We start from the raw sequence: 16,225 nt of genomic DNA, 5'->3' as shown, positions 1-16,225 counted from the left end.
ATAGCACCAGACACAAGGATCACCTATGGGCCTCAGGGAAAATTCAATGCAGCACCAGGTAAACAGCTAGAGGCTACAGCCTCTGTAACAAGAAACCTGAGAAAGTGACCCTTCCACCTTAGAAGCAGAGCTCAAATTTAAAAGAAAGGGTAAAACAGCCTGAAAATGATAAGCAAAAAACAACAACAAAAATAATTTGTTCATACAAATGGATTATAGTGACAGGGAAGAAGAAGGCACAAACTCAGAAGAGGACAACAATGTCAAAACACCTATAAGCAAAACCACAAAGAAAAATGGGAAGTGGAATCAAGCCTAGAAAGAACTCATGGAATAGATAAAAAAGGAGCTTAAAAAGCAAATAAGAGGGGTAGAATAAAAATTTGAAAAAAAAGAGTAATACAAGAGAATTAAGGAAAAAAAATGTCAATGGACTGGAAAATGAAAATAATTGCTCAAAAGGTTAAATTGGCCAAATGGAAAAGGAGATACAAAAATCTACTGAAGAAAATGACTCCTTAGAGAGTATATAACTGGCCAAATGGAAAAGAAGGTGCAAAAGCTAATTGAGGAAAACAACACCTTAAAGGTTAGAATCAGGCAAGTGGAAACTAATGATGCTGTGAGACAGCAAGAAAAATATAGAAGGAAATGTAAAACACCTTATGGGAAAAACAATTGACATGGAAAAGAGGCCTAAGAGAGACAATGTCAGAATCACTGGACTACCTGAAAGGCATAATCAAAAGGAGGACCTGGACAGCATCTTTCAAGAAACCATCAAGGAAAACTGCCCTGATATCCTGGAACTGTAGGGCAAAATAAGCATTTAAAAATCCACTGATCACCTCAGGAAAGAGATCCCAAAATAAAACCCCAGGAAACATTATAGCCAAATTTCAGAATTATCAGTTCATGGAAAAAATACTGCAAGATGCCAGAAAGGAACAATTCAAATATCAGGGACAACCAGGATTACACAGGACTTAGCAGCTATAACATCAAAAGACTGGAGGTCATAGAACATGATATTCTGGAAGGCAAAGGAGCAAGGACTACAACCAAGAATGACCTACCTGGAAAAAATAACCTTAATTCTTCAGGGGGAAAAAATGGTCATTCAGTGAAATTGAAGGATTCCAAGCTTTCATAAGAAAAAGACCAGAAATGAACAAAAAAAAATTGACCTCCAATAACAAAACTCAAGAGAAGCCTCAAAAGGGAAAAGGGGGAAAGAAAATATAAGGATTCAATAGAATGAAACTGTTTACATCCCTGCATGGGAAGATGATACTTATGATTCTTTAAAATTGTACCACTAATAGTATAGCCAGAAAAAATATACATTGACAGAGTGTATAGGCATAAGGTGAAATTGAGGGAATAATTTTAAGAAATATTTAAGGGATGAGAAAGAGGATTACACTGGGTGCAGAAAGAAGGGAGAGGTGGAATGGAGTAAATTGTTTCACATGAACAGGCATGAAAGATTTATTATAGTGGAGGGAAAGATAGGAGGTTGGGTGATTACATTACTCTCATTAATATCAGCTCAAAGAGAGAATAATATACACAATCAGTTGAATATAGAAATCTCTCTTACTTAACAGGAAAGTAAGAGGGAAGGAGATTAACTAAAGGGGGGGGATTGACATAAGAGTGCAGATCAGGGAAGGTGGTAGGCAGGAGCAAAACATGGTGAGGAAGGAAAGGGTAAAAGGAAATAGAAGACAAACAAGAGGAAAAATAGGGTGGAGAGAAATATGTAGTAATCATAACTGTGAATGTGAATGGGATGAACTCTCCCATAAAATGGAAGAGGATAGCAGGGTGAATCGAAAACCAGAATCCTACAATATAATTTTTGTTTTTATAAGAAACACACTTGAAAGAAAGAGACACACAGAGAGTAAAGGTCAGAAGCTGGAGCAGAATCTATTATGTTTCAGTTGAAGAAAAAAAAAGGAGTAGCAATCCTGATGTCAAAAAAAAATGAAAGTAAAAATAGACCTAATTAAAAGAGATAAGAAAAGAAGCTACAACTTGCTAAAAAGGTAATATAAATACTAAACATATATACCACCAAGTGGTATAGCATCCATATTCTTTAAAAAAGATGTTAAGTGAGTTACAGGAAGAAATAGGCAGCAAAACTATAGTAGTGGGGAGGAACCTCAACTGTCCCCTCAGAACTCTATAAATCCAACAAAAAAATAAACAAGAAAGAAAAAAGAGGTGAATAGAATATTAGAAAAATTAGGTATGTAAGATCTGGAGTCAGAGCCAAGATGGCAGAATAAAAGAAGGGACTTTAAAAATGACTATAAAGAAATTTTAGAGCACCAGCAGCCTCAAAAAGATGGAGTGAAATAATTTTCCAGGCCATGACAAGTTGGAAGATTGGCAAGAAATGTCTGATGCGTCAGGGTGAAAGAAGAGCACAGACCAGCACAGGCTTCACCAGCATAGCCTTGGACATAGCAAACCAGGAGCTGGCCTTGAGAGTTACTGAATCAGCAGTGGCAGTGCTGCACATGGAGTTCTCAGCCCAGATGGCAAGGGGGTTGAACAACTGGTCAGAAGGAGATGACAGGGTTTTGGTTTTTTTTTTTTTTGGTTTTTTTTTTTTTTTTTTTTTGCTAACACTGAGTCAGGATCATGTAGTTTTGCCCATACTCAGATCCAGTCACAGTCCTGGGTGTCAGTTCCAGGGCAAGGGGGAGTACTAACAGAGCAGAGCTTGTGGCCACAGTGGAAGGAGGACCCTCCTCACAGTTCCATGGCAGAAAAAGAATGATTGTGGTCACTGACAGACCAGAGCACAGGCCAGGAGAGCAGTAAACAGCTCTCCTTAGATTATTCCACTTCAGAAGAACTGAAAATTTACAGGTCCTTAAGAGTATCTCTGAAAACAGCTGCACAACATCTCTGAAGCTTGGAACAGTGTGCCCTCCATCCTGAAAGCAGATCCCTACTTTAACAAAGAGTTAAAAGTCAAGTAATAGGCTGGGAAAATGAGCAAACAAATAAATGAAAATAAAAAAGACAACAAAAACCCTCTGACTATTGAAAATTATTCTGGTGAAAAGGAAGATCAAAAGACACACTAAGAAGAAGATGACAAAGTCAAAACTCCTTCATCCAAAGCCTCCAAGAAAAAACATGAATTAGTCACAGGCCATGGAAGAACTCTAAAAGGATTTTAAAAATCAAATAAAAGAGGGATAGGAAAAATTGGGAAGGGAAATGAGAGGGATGCATGAAAATCATGAAAAATGAGTCAACAGCTTGGTAAAGGAGATACACACACAAAAAATACTGATGGAAAAAATCTTAAAAAACAGCTAGGTCAAATGATAGAAGATGCCCAAGAAGCTGATCAGAAGCATATTTGAAAAAGCATAATTGGCCAAATGGAAAAGGAGGTCCAAAAGCTCACTGAAGAAAATAATTCCTTAAAAATTAGAATGGAGCAAATGGAAGCTGACTCTATGAGATATATAGGTACAATAAAACAAAATCAAAAGAATGAAAAAAATGGAAGATTATCTGAAATATCTCATTGGAAAAACAAGTGACCTAGGAAATAGATCCAGAAGAGATCATTTTTAAAGTATTGGATTACCTTAAGCCATGATCAAAAAAAGAGCCTAGAAATCATCTTTCAAGAAATTATCAAGGAAAACTCCTCTGATATTCTAGAGTCAGAGCATAAAACAGAAAATGAAAGAATACACCAATCACTTCCTAAAAATGATCCCTAAATGAAATCAGCCAGGACTATTGTACCCAAATTCCAGAGTTCCCAGGTCAAGGAGAAAATATTGCAATCAGCCAGAAAGAAACAGTTCAAGTATGGTGGAGCCACAGTCAGGATAATACAAGATTTGTCAGCTTCTACATTAAAGGATCAGAGACTTTTGGATATGATATTTCAAAGGATAAAGGAACTAGGATTACAACCAAGAATCAGCTACCAAGAAAAACTTAGTATAATCCTTCAGGGGAAAATGAACATTCAAAGAGATAGAGGAGTATCAAACGTTCTTGATGAAAAGACCAGAGCTGAATAGAAAATTTGACTTTGAAATACAAGGTTCAACAGAAGCATACAAAGGTAAACAGGAAAGGGAAATCATAAGAGACTTAATAAGGTTTAACAGTTAACATTACTACATGGGAAGATGGTATTTGTAACTCATAAGACCTTTCTCATTATTAAGGTAATTAGGAGTATATATAGACAGAGGGCACAGGTGTGAGTTGCATATGAAGGGATAATATATAAAAAACATTAAGGGGTGAGAAAGGAATATACAGGGGGGAAAGAGAAAGGAATAGGTAGAATCTGGTAAATTATCTGACATAAAAGAGGCCAGTAAAAGCTTTTACAGTGAAGAGGAACGGGGGGAGGCAAGGGGGAAGAAAATAAACCTTATTCTCATCAGAATTGTTTCAAAGAGGCAATAACACACACATTCAACTGGGCATAAAATCTATTTTACCCTACTGGAAAGTAGGAGGAGAAGATGATAAGAGAAAGGGGCATGAAAGAAGGGAGGGCAGATTGGAAGAGGGGGTAGTCAGGAGCAAAACACCTTTGAGGAGGAACAGGGTGAAAGGAGTGAGAGAATAGAATGAATGGAGTAGAGGAATAGGATGGAGGGAAATACTGTTAGCAATAGTAAGTGTGAAAAAAATTTTGAAGCAAGTTTCTCTCATAAAAGCCTCATTTCTCAAACATATAGAGAACTGAGTCAAATTTACAAAAATAAAGCCATTCCCCAATTGACAAAGTATCAAAAGATATTATCAGTTTTCCGATGAAGTAATCAAAGTTATCTATAGCCATATTTAAACATAACTCAATATTGATTGGACAAATGCAAATTCAAACAATTCTGGGGTACTACCTCCTAGCTATTAAATTGGCTAACAGGACAGAAAAGGTATTTACAAATGTTGGTTGGAATGTGGGGAAAACAAGACAATAATTGCCTATTAGTGGAATTGTGAACTGATTCAACCATTCTCTAGAGCAATTTGGAACTGTTCCCAAAGGGCTATAAAATCATTCATACCCTGTAACCTAACAATACAACTAATAGGTCTGTATCCCAAAAGAGATAAAAATCAAAACAGAAAAGGACTTATGTCTACAAAAATATTCATAGCAGCTCTTCTCTGGGGGTAAAGGATTAGAATTAGAAATTGAGGGGATTCCCATCATTTGGGACATGGCTGAACAAGTTGTGGTATGTGATTACAATGGAAGTTTTTTTTTTAATAAGTCAGCATTTTTTTAAGCTCAAGAACAGGTAATGCAGAGGGTAGGAGTAGGGCCCTAGGGGAGAGGGAAGAAAGGACAACAAGAGCCTCTCATCTGTGTCTGCTCTAGATGGGGTTGATCCTGGTTTCTGAGCCTTGGTCCAGGGCACACAACGAAGCATGTGATAAGATGGGATTCCAGGGGATACACATTTAGGAAAACATCAGAAGGTGGCCAAAATTACCCATCCAACCAGAGGTGGGGCTGAGATTCTCCTTGGATCAGCAGCACCCCTTCCTTTTAGGAATTGAAGCATAGTGATAAGCTCCATCCTACTTATTTCAACTCATATGAAACATTCTTGTAGTTAAAGTCTTTGTGCTAAAGTATTCTTTCATCTCCTCTCTAACTTCTTGTACTTTGCTTCTAGTTTCTTTGAATATGCATCCAATTTGTAAGCTACCCACTCAAGAGCTGCTACTTACTCCTCAATTAAAGTGATCTGATCCAGATAAGGCTGAAGTGCTTCAAATTTCTTTTTTAAGTCCTTTGGGTTTCTATTTATGTTTAATGCAATATCTTTCACTCCTAAATACTTCAAGTTAGTCAGTTTGTTCATATTTTCCAGAAGTTTATAGTCCTCACTGGTGGCTGTCAGATCACCTGTCAGGTACTTGGCCATTTTGGAAAACATGTTCTGGCACAGTCCCAAGATGTCCACCTTGGCAGGCTCCATGGCCTCCTTGACCATCTCCACCACGGCATCATCTAGGCTGGGGAAGGGAGGAAGGAGAAAGGATAGAGGGAAAGATGGGGGTGGGGGAAGGAAGGGAAGGGATAGGAGGGGAAAGGACTGGAGGGGACAAGGAAGTCGAGAACTGGGGAAGGATGAAGAGTGGAAGAAGGAGATAAGGGGAGCTAAAGTTGTTTTTAAAAAGATAAGAATGATCTTTAGAAAAAAATATGACAGCTCTTTGGAGAAAGCTGAATGGAAATAAAAAAGAATATACCATTTTCTCAGCAGAACATGACACCTACACAAAAACTCACCATGTATTAAGTCATAAAAACCTCAAAATCAAATTTCTTCCTTCCACACTCTTTCCTTTTCTCTTTCCTTCATCCTTCCCTCTCTTTCTCCCTCCTTCCCTCCCATTCTCCTTCCTTGTCTTTTCCTCCCTCCCTCCTTCTCTTCCTTTCTTGAGGTAGAGTGTCTTGTGTAAGCAAGACTGGAAAGATAGGTGCATCATTATATCCACTGAAGTTGCTACTACTTAGCTATGTGATTTCACATTAGATTGTGAGCTCCCTGAGATTAGGGACTATTCTCTCTTTTTACATTCTCAGCACTTAGCATAGCGCCTAGCATAAGTAGGCACGTAATAAATGTTTGTTGATTGAATAATTCTGGATCCTTCCAGTTGTCAGTACTCTCTCCTTTCTGAAATTATTTTGTATTGAATTGTATCTATGTTGCATCCCTTCTATAGAGGGCAAGTGCCTTAAGGCAAGCAATTGCTTCCCGTTTTAATTTGTGTCCTCTTTGCCTAGCACAGTAAGTACTTCATAAAAAGTACACCAAAGTAAATCACACATTAGAACACATGACCCAGCCAAATACAATTACCATTGTTTGAAATTAATATGTTCTATGTATTGAAAAAGATTCAGCTGGAGAGAAATTGCTCTCCCCACTTTCTTCCTATGAGTAATTGAGAGAATAGAATAGTGAGCAGCCCAATTCTTTGTCAAGACTATGCTTATATCCATGGATGATGTTGAACATGGTGCAAACTGCCCCATTCTGCCCACCATAGCTCTTATTCCTTCATTATATATTGATCTCTTCTCTTTTAGCAGCATATTTTGGAAGAATGACACCAGATTTGGTAGCAGAGGACCCATAGTTTGATTTTTCACTGTCATTTTCTGTGATGCTTAGAAAGAAAAAAAATCACTTAAAATCTGAGTCTTAACTTCATCCAAAAAATGGAAACAATGTTTCTTGTATTCTCTACTTTATAAGGTTGAAATAATAAAAACAGCAAATAATAGTTCTAGGATGCATACTATGTACTAGGCATTGTGCTAAGTGCTTTACCATTATCTCATTTGATCCTCAAAATAGCCCTGCAACATACATGTTATTTTTATCATTCCATTTTACAGATGAGAAAACTGAGGTAAATAGAGTTAAGTGATTTACTCCGTGTCACAAAGCTTATGTCTGAGACTGGACTTGAGCTCAAGTATTTCTCACAGAAGGCCCAGACCTCTATACACTGCACCAGTTAGTTGCCCCAGTATTAGGAAAGTGCTTCATAAACATTAAATTGGTCTTCCTCTCTGCCCTTACTGAATGGTCACAGGGTCTAATTCATTTGATAAGGTGAAGTTCGCATCCTCAAGAACAATATTTCTATTGCTATCATACTAGGCTCTCTAAGAGGTCACCTGATTTCTTTAACATGCAATTGAATGCCTGGGTCCTCATCTCAAACCCAACCTAACTCTCCACCTTTGCCTCTACTTCTGCCTCTTTCCTTCTCTTCTTCATGTTTTACTAAGTATGGACAGCTATATTCTGAAAAGGCCTTCAAAACCCTTCTCTTTATGCAAATAAACTATGGCTTTTGTTCCATTTCACTCAAAACTTCGGACTGAAATTTTCAAGTTTACACATATTTTGCTCTTGCAGCTGTCTATCTGTTGCTTCCATTAATGTAGCTGACAAGATTATTATTAACACAATTTAAAGTGGCACAAGAGCTCAATTAAATCGCAGTTATTTTTAAAGTGCTCTAATTATGAAGAAGGGCCCCAAACATACTTTCTCCCCTTTATATTTAAACAGAATCTATTTCAAGATTCCAAATCCTTGCTAAACTTGGAAAACTTTCATAAAATATCCATTTTTACCATAACCTCAATATAAACCTCACCACAAAGGAAAGAATGAATGTATACCTTGGAGCATTACGATGGACAAGACTTTGTCCCTCTGTCCCAACTATTCAAATACCAAGTTTTCCAATATATATCTCAAAGCTAGACTTAAGAGTCGTCCAGTGCAATTATTTTCCCCACCTATGAATCCATTTTATAATATCTTGACAAGTAGTTATATGGCTTCTACTTGATAAGTCTATTTCTAAAAGCTTATTATCAACAAGGAATTCAGTTAAGAAAGAAGGAAGCAAGGAAGGAAAGAAGCAAGGAAGGAAGGGAGGGAGGGAGGCAAGGAGGAGAGAATGAAAGAGAGCAAAAAGAAAGGGAAGGAGGGAGGAAGGAAAGAGGGAATGAAGGAGAATGGGAAGTAAGGAGGGAGAAAGAGAGAGAAGAAAGAAGGAAATAGAAAAGGAAAGGGAGAAAAGGAGAGAAGGAGGAAGAAAGGGAATTAGGGAATAAGAAAGGAAGAGGGAAAGAGGAAAGGAAGAAGGAAGGGAGGCAGGGAAGGAAGAAGGGAGAAAAAAGGAAATAATGGGAGAAGAGAGGGAAAAACAGATGAAGGGAGAGAGGGAGGGAGGAAGATTATTTTGATAGCTATGGGAAGGGTGAACTAGAGTAAGTATACACTAGAGATGAGGAAATCTACTGGAATGCAAGAATCCACATGAGAGATGATGAGGACCTGAACTAGAACTATGACAGAGAACTGAGATAAGAGACAGATTCAGATGATATGGAATTAGAATGAATAGGACAGATTTTACCAAGTGGAAAATAGCCACTCAAAAAAAGCCAAGTAACTTATTGAAGGTCATAGAGCTAGGAAATGCTGTAACCAGGACTTAAAACTAGTTCTCTTAACATCCATTTCAAATATTTCTCTGTGGTCAGAGGACTGCCACCACTAATATTAGCATATGATGGCATATTCTAGAGGTGGTTGAATGGCATTGTAGATAGAGTGCTGAGTCTGATGTCAAGAAGACCTGAGTTCAAATGTAGCCTCAAACACTACTAGCTCTGTGATCCTGGGCAAGTCACTTAACCTAAATAAATGGTTATTCCCTTCCTCTTGCCCCTGCTGGTTCCATATATGAAAAAAAAAGCTGCACATGCCAAATGTTTTCCCACTTTCTCCACCTGAATGGAAGCCATTATGTACAATGCCAAGAAAATGAACAAAAAGCATCCTGGGACATGCACCACATTATAATGGATACCACTTTCCTCGGATAGACACAAAGATTAATGTTGCTTTCTAATTGTGGTTTCTGAAATGGACATTTTCTGTGCAGATATTTTCTGTCTGGTCATTACTGTGTGTGCAGCTCCATGTAGTGGAACACAAACTTATCTCTGTCGATATCTCCCAGTAAATAATAGAAGCCAAGAAGAAAACAAATACAAATACATTTCTATGGAAACCAGCTAGGCCTTTTCTTATCACAGAGCTTCTGGGGGATTTCTTATTTGAAATGCAATTAAGTGTTTCTTGAATCAACAATTGTAACTTCAAAAATAATAATAAATAGCAAATGTTAGAGAATAGAAGAGCTCTGTTTTGGAGAAGCTGAGAGACTCTTCCTAAAATTTCAATAGAATCATTACTTTCTTAATGACAGTAGAATATATTATTTTGTGTCTGCACAATAACAAAAAACATATATGCTTATAACAATTTAAAGTTTACAGAAAACTTTACATGCTTATATTTGAATTTCACACAAGCCTATGAGGTAGGTAGCAAAATTGTTTTCAGGTTGTTAGTGTGGAGAGGGCTGGATTTAGAATAGTTACTCTCTTGTTATTTGTGTGACCTTGAAAAAATCACTTCCCCATTCTAGATCTTAGTTTACTCTTCCACAAAAAAGGAGGCTGGATTGGGTGAAAACTAAGGTCCTTTATAGCTCTAAATTCATGACTATATGATCCCCATTTTGCTGGTGAGTAAATGAAGCCTCAGAAAGTGAAAGTGACTCACCCACAGCTAGCAAGGAACCAAGCTAGAACTCCAATCCAGGTTTTCTAAATCCAAGTACAATGCATTGGCGCATTGGAACAGGTAAGTGGAGCAGTGGATAGAGTTCTGAGCCTGGAATCAGGAAGACTCACCTTCCTGTGTTTAAATCTGGCCTTAGATAATTACTTGATGTGTGACTCTGGCCAAGTCACTTAACCCTGTTTCCCTCAGTTTCCTCTTCTGTAAAATGATGAACTGGAGAAGGGAATGGCAAATCACTTCAGTATTTTGCCAAGAAAACCCCAAATAGGGTCATAGTCAGACACCATTGAAAATACACAAACAGCAACAGCAATGCACTATTTGAGCTAGTGTTCCTAGATGATAAACCAGCCAACCTAACATTCACAAAACTGGAGAATTTTATTGGAGAACATTAGATTCTAAAGATGCTGAAACTGGAGATTTTCTGTTTCCCAGATTATCTAACCAGTTACACACTTCAAATCATCCCAATATCCCTACTTGCTTCTCCATTGTTCCATTCAGAGGAAGAGGTGTCTTTCTCTACATTCTTACTATTAACAAGTAACAACGACAAAATCATTAATATAGGGCTTTAAGATTTGAAGAAAAAAAGTGTTTTATGATATTATCGCATTTAATCCTCACAACAACCATGGGTGGTAGGAGCTATAACCTTACTGATGAAAAAATGAATCCCCCCCCAAGAAAAAAAGTTTAGTAACTTGTCTAGGGTCACATATCTAGCTATTATCTGAGAATAGATTTGAACTTAGGTCCTCTTGACTCCAGGTCCAATGCTCTATACACTGTACCAACTAGCTGCCAGTCCCAAGGAAAGGGTTTCTCACTTCAAGAGTGAATACAATGGTCCAGAAGGGAATAGAATTGTTGTTCAGCAATTCTGGAATGTAAATCTAAACTATACTTTTACATATCAGGATCTTTTCCCCATTAAAGATTCCTATATATGTTACCCAAGTCATATCAGGAGGCATCTGGACTATGCCAATTTGGATATCTCTCTTCCCAAGCTAGAAATGTTTGCATATTAATTTAACATTGAACTTAAAAATATATATTTCTGGTAGATGAGTCTAATATGTAGAATATTATTGATATCAATATTAGAATTTATATATACACTTATATAAATGACATCTCTCTTACTTGCCTGGAAGCACCATGAGGGCAGAAGCTTCTTGTGTAACTTTTTTTTATCTTCTCCAGGAATAATGCATTGCTTTATATTTAGTAGATTATTGAGTCAAATTAAATCAACTCAAATAATGTCATGCCGTGTGACATACCAAAGTGAAGAATATCAGGTTGAGAGAATAAAGAACATATTTGAACAAGAGAGATTTCATAGAAGTCTTTCTTAAATCATATCACGTAGGTAGATATGAGGGACATGATTTTTAGGGATTGACATTTAGGAAAAATTGCTTTGGCAACTGTGTGAAACATGGACTGAAGACGGGAAAAATTTGAAGTTGGAAGACTAGTGGTACCTAATGGAATATTCCAAACAAGATGCTATAGAGACCCTCCAAATCGACTATAAATTAGGGGAACAGAGATAAGGAGATAGAAATAGACATTGTGGAATGAGGTCTACAAAACATGGTGACAGTAGAAAGAACAATGGTTTAGTGTGAGGAGACTCAGCACGGATCATGACTCTATTACTAACAGTTGGTAGAACTTGGACAAATCTTTCTGTGAGATAATGATTATTATTATAAGAAAATAATTTTTTTCATTCTATGGCATTCAGATAAAAAAGGGTCCTAGGATAAGTCACTATTATTCTTTTATCTTTAATTTTCTATGGATGTTTTCCCCAATGGAAAAAAATGTCATTATTTTTATTATTATAACTATTGCCCCTACTATTGTAATTGCTGCTTTTATTTGGGATTTTTCATGTTAAAATGTGCCTGTTTCAGTGCCTTTTTCAGAAAATAAGTTATTTACGTTTTTCTGAAGATTTTCAAAAGTTTTCTTTTAACAAATAATCATCATTTATATTCACATCCTTTTACATAGTAATAATGTTTTTCCTTCTCCCCTCCCTGAAATATGCTAGGTAGCTTTTCAATAAAGTAGGAACTATTGAACAACTTAGGTCTTTTTAGATTCATCATTGTTTTTTTCTCTTTTACAGAAAAAAAACATCATTCAACTAAGGTCATGTTTTCAAAAAGACTTGAATTTGCTTTGCTCTCTGTTCTTTTGACTACAAAACATGATCAAGATTACATTAGCATTTCATACAATAGGATCTGGCACTAGGGACTCTAGGAAAAAAAGTGTAGATGAATTATTCACATCTGAAAAGAAAGTCAATTGGGGGAATAAACATTAAAATGATTTGCAATCTGCAGTTATTCAACAGAGACAGAATCATCAAGTATAAGAGAAGGATGAGAATACCAGGAAATAAATGACTTAATTGATTTAAAGGATGTTTTTGAAGCACCCAAATTTTGAGCAAAGACCAGGATCGATCTGAAAATTCATTAATTTCCCTCATGTCTCTAGTGGCCAAACTGTATGTTTTATCACTATTTTAACCATCAACCTTGAGCCACGTTGTCTCAGTGGTTCAATTTTTCTTCCTTACAGATTACAGAGCTTCCTAAGCTGCTTCTTTAACTCTGGAGTCTCTAAGATGCTCTTAAATGAGATAGTCCTTTTGGACTGTCTCTGCCCTGGTGTCCTAATACTACAGGGATCCTCCTTATAAACATAACACATTTTAAGGGAATCAGTAATATACTGCAAGACTACAGTCTTGGGTTCTTCTAGTCACCCTTTCCTCTCCTTACCCCTAAAAAATCCATTACTTAATTTATTTATGAATTCATTGACTAAAGTAGAGAATCAATACAATTCACACCATGCAAGGAAAAGTTGAATACTTCTTTCTTGTTTTTTCTCATTGTTTGTCTACATCAACTTTGATGAATAATTCCTAGATTTTCCATTTTACTTTTCCAGTTAAATAACTCAAAACAGTTTGTAATATATACCTGCCTCAGCAACTATATATGATACTTATATCTAAAGAATGAGTGGCCAACAGATTGGGAAGTAATGGACAGCTTTGCTACAGATGGTAATTTCTTCACAACTACCTTGTCCCCCATCTACGAAAATCTGTGGTCTAATAATTAAAGTCTTGGGGCTGGAGTCAGAGCTATCTAAATGCAAATCCTGCCTTTGACACTTAGTCTGTATGTATGATACTTTGTAATTATTACTTGTCATATAACATTTCTGAGTCTCAGTTTCCTAATCTGTAAAATAGAGATAATTATGCCTATACAATGAGAGACACGCTATAATTCAGAGGAAGAAGAGAACATAGTATGAATCATAAATTCTATCTAAATGATAATTATTTGTTAAACAAAAGAAAGCTTTGAAAATTTTCAGAAAAAAATGCAAATAATTTATTTTCTGAAAAAGGCATTGAAACAAGCACATTTTAACATAAAAAATCCCAAATAGGAGCAACAATTACAATAATAGAGGCAACAGTTATAATAATAACAGTTTTCCATTGGGGAAAATATCCAGACAATATTAAAGATATAAGAATAATAGTGACTTACCTAGGAATTTTTTTTTATCTGAACACCATAGGATGAAAAAAAGAATGATTTTCTTATAATGATAATCATTGTCTCACAGAAAGATTTGTGTAAATTCTACCAGTTGTTAGTAATAGAGTCATGATCTGAGTTGAGTCACCTCACACTGATCCATTGTTCTTTCTACTGTCCCCATGCTTTGTTTACCCTAATTCCATAACATCTATTCCTGTCTCCTTATCTCCTGTTGAAAAAGTCTTCAAAGATGCCAAACCTCACCCATTTTGCAGATGAAGAAATTAAGGCTTTAGAACATGAAGTTAATTGTAATCTGTCACAGAGGTACAAAGGGATGTCATCAGGAAACAAACCGTTTGCTCTATATCAGGTGTTTACTTAACAAAATTCATTTCATTATGAATAAGGTAGGAAAGGGGGAAAGGAAATGAAAGTTCTCAACTATTACCCTTATTGTGCTCTTGAAAATTAGTTTAAGAATGAAAAACACCAATCTCCAAAGAAGAGGCTGACAATGTTTTACAAATGGCTTGCAAACATACTAAGTGTGACTTTACTTTGCTGGAGTGGTAAGAGCCAACTGTTAAAAATGTGTTGGAAAAAGGGTTTTTACTACTAATCTGAAAGTTTCAGGGGGTGGGGATGAGGGTCAGGCAGTAGCCCATGTGATGCTAAACTTCTTTCTGTATGTGCTCTTCAGAATAAATGCTACAGACTGCCAACCGTTTCTCTAGAGTGAAGTTTCAGACACAACTACTGCGTAGGTTTGCATGGTACATATAAGTTTCTGGAGGCACCTCAGATTTCTGACAGCAACCTTTATAATGCTAATATCAACAAATCAATCTCTTAGTTCCAATTACTGATCCAAAATGTTTTGAAACCAATATGTGCTTAATTAATTTGTTTTTGTTTTTAAGAGACCGGATGATGTGGTAGAAAGAGTGATGGAGTAGTAGGCAGAGGATCTAGGTTCAAATCCTGCTTCCGACACTTTCTACCTGTGAAACTACATTGGTTTTAACTGGAACAATTAATCTCTCTGACACTATTTCCTCAACTGTAAGATGGGCATAATGATAGTTATATTACATAATTCATACTGAGTAGAGTTGGAGATATCACTGGGTGAAATTTAAAATGCTATATAAATGGTAAGCTAATATTAATTAGGATCCCATTATTATAACTTAAATATTTTGCTAACTGATTGGGGAATTAATAGTGGTACAATGCCAGTGCTATACATACTCCACTTAAAACTTACTTGAATGCCTTCTTCTGTGAAAGTGACATTGGCTTCTTGAAGGTTCACACAGTAGATTCTTAGCTATGACAAATATTACACCAAGCTGGAAAGACTTCAAGTATAGTCTGGCAATGAAAGATGTGTGGCATCAAAAAACTGTCATATTCTAACTTTTGAAAAGTTTGTCATTAGAAGACTGATTAAAGAAAATGATTCCTGACTGAAATAATCAGATTGATTTTATATCATCTTTTAAAATTGGTCATATTTACAGCTAGTTTATTTTGTCCTGTTGTTGCCTAAGTTTGGCTTTTTGTCTCTGAACTTAGCCCAGAAATTCAGCTGGCCTGTAACGAGTTGTTTAGAAAGTCAGTTCTCCTACTAATTACTGTTCTATTCTTGCCCCAAGGAAATTTGCTATACTTGAGGGCTGTGGATGTACACCAGACAGTCTGGTCTGATATCTTTATACTACCATGCTATCCTTCAAGGATGTCTGGTTTTGTTGTCCAAAGAAGTCTGATCCACTGTCTCTAATCTTGCAGGTGGATTCAAACAATGAACATTTCTTATTCACAGGAGGAAAGGATGAGGGTGTTGCTAGCCCCTCATTTCTAATTTCCAACCAATAATATTGCCCCCCACACCTCAGCTCTGTAACCAATAATATTTCGTTTGTCTTGCTGAGCTCTTTTAACCAATCATAACTTTTTCCTTCCCTACAAAGTCCTGTTCTTTGTTTTGTATTTCCCAAAGCTATAATAGACAGCTGTCTCCCTAGTTTGGTATCTTAGCTTTGCTAAGGAAGCTGAGATTCTATTTATTGGCAAATTCATGTTTAATAGTAAATTGATCATGCTCAGAATCATGTGTATCAATTTATCTTATTTTGACCATAACACTCTCTGACAGGTAGAAATAAGCTCCTTTAAGCAAGTTCTAGTTTTTCATGTTGTTTCTATATTTCCAGCTCCCAGTAAAGTATTCTTCACTTACTCAAAATACTTAAATACATCTGCATCTCCTCATTTAGGATATTCCAGTGAAAGAGATCACAGTCATTCCTTGCTGACATATCTTCTATGATTCTTGTCCATGCTCTTCCATATCTTTATCACTGGGGCTCACCCTGGCCCAATTTTCCCTGATATCAT

General features: G+C 36.4%; 1 pseudogene; it reads left to right on the top strand.

The window, feature by feature from the left end:
• The first annotated feature begins 2,384 nt into the window (after positions 1–2,384).
• The window catches only part of LOC118836715, a 65,715-nt pseudogene continuing 51,874 nt past the window's right edge, over positions 2,385–16,225 (top strand).

Source organism: Trichosurus vulpecula, chromosome 2 (genome assembly GCF_011100635.1).
Source record: "Trichosurus vulpecula isolate mTriVul1 chromosome 2, mTriVul1.pri, whole genome shotgun sequence".
NCBI lineage: Eukaryota > Metazoa > Chordata > Mammalia > Diprotodontia > Phalangeridae > Trichosurus > Trichosurus vulpecula.
Note: the sequence above shows the minus strand (reverse complement) of the source record. Positions and strands in the feature narration are given on the sequence as shown.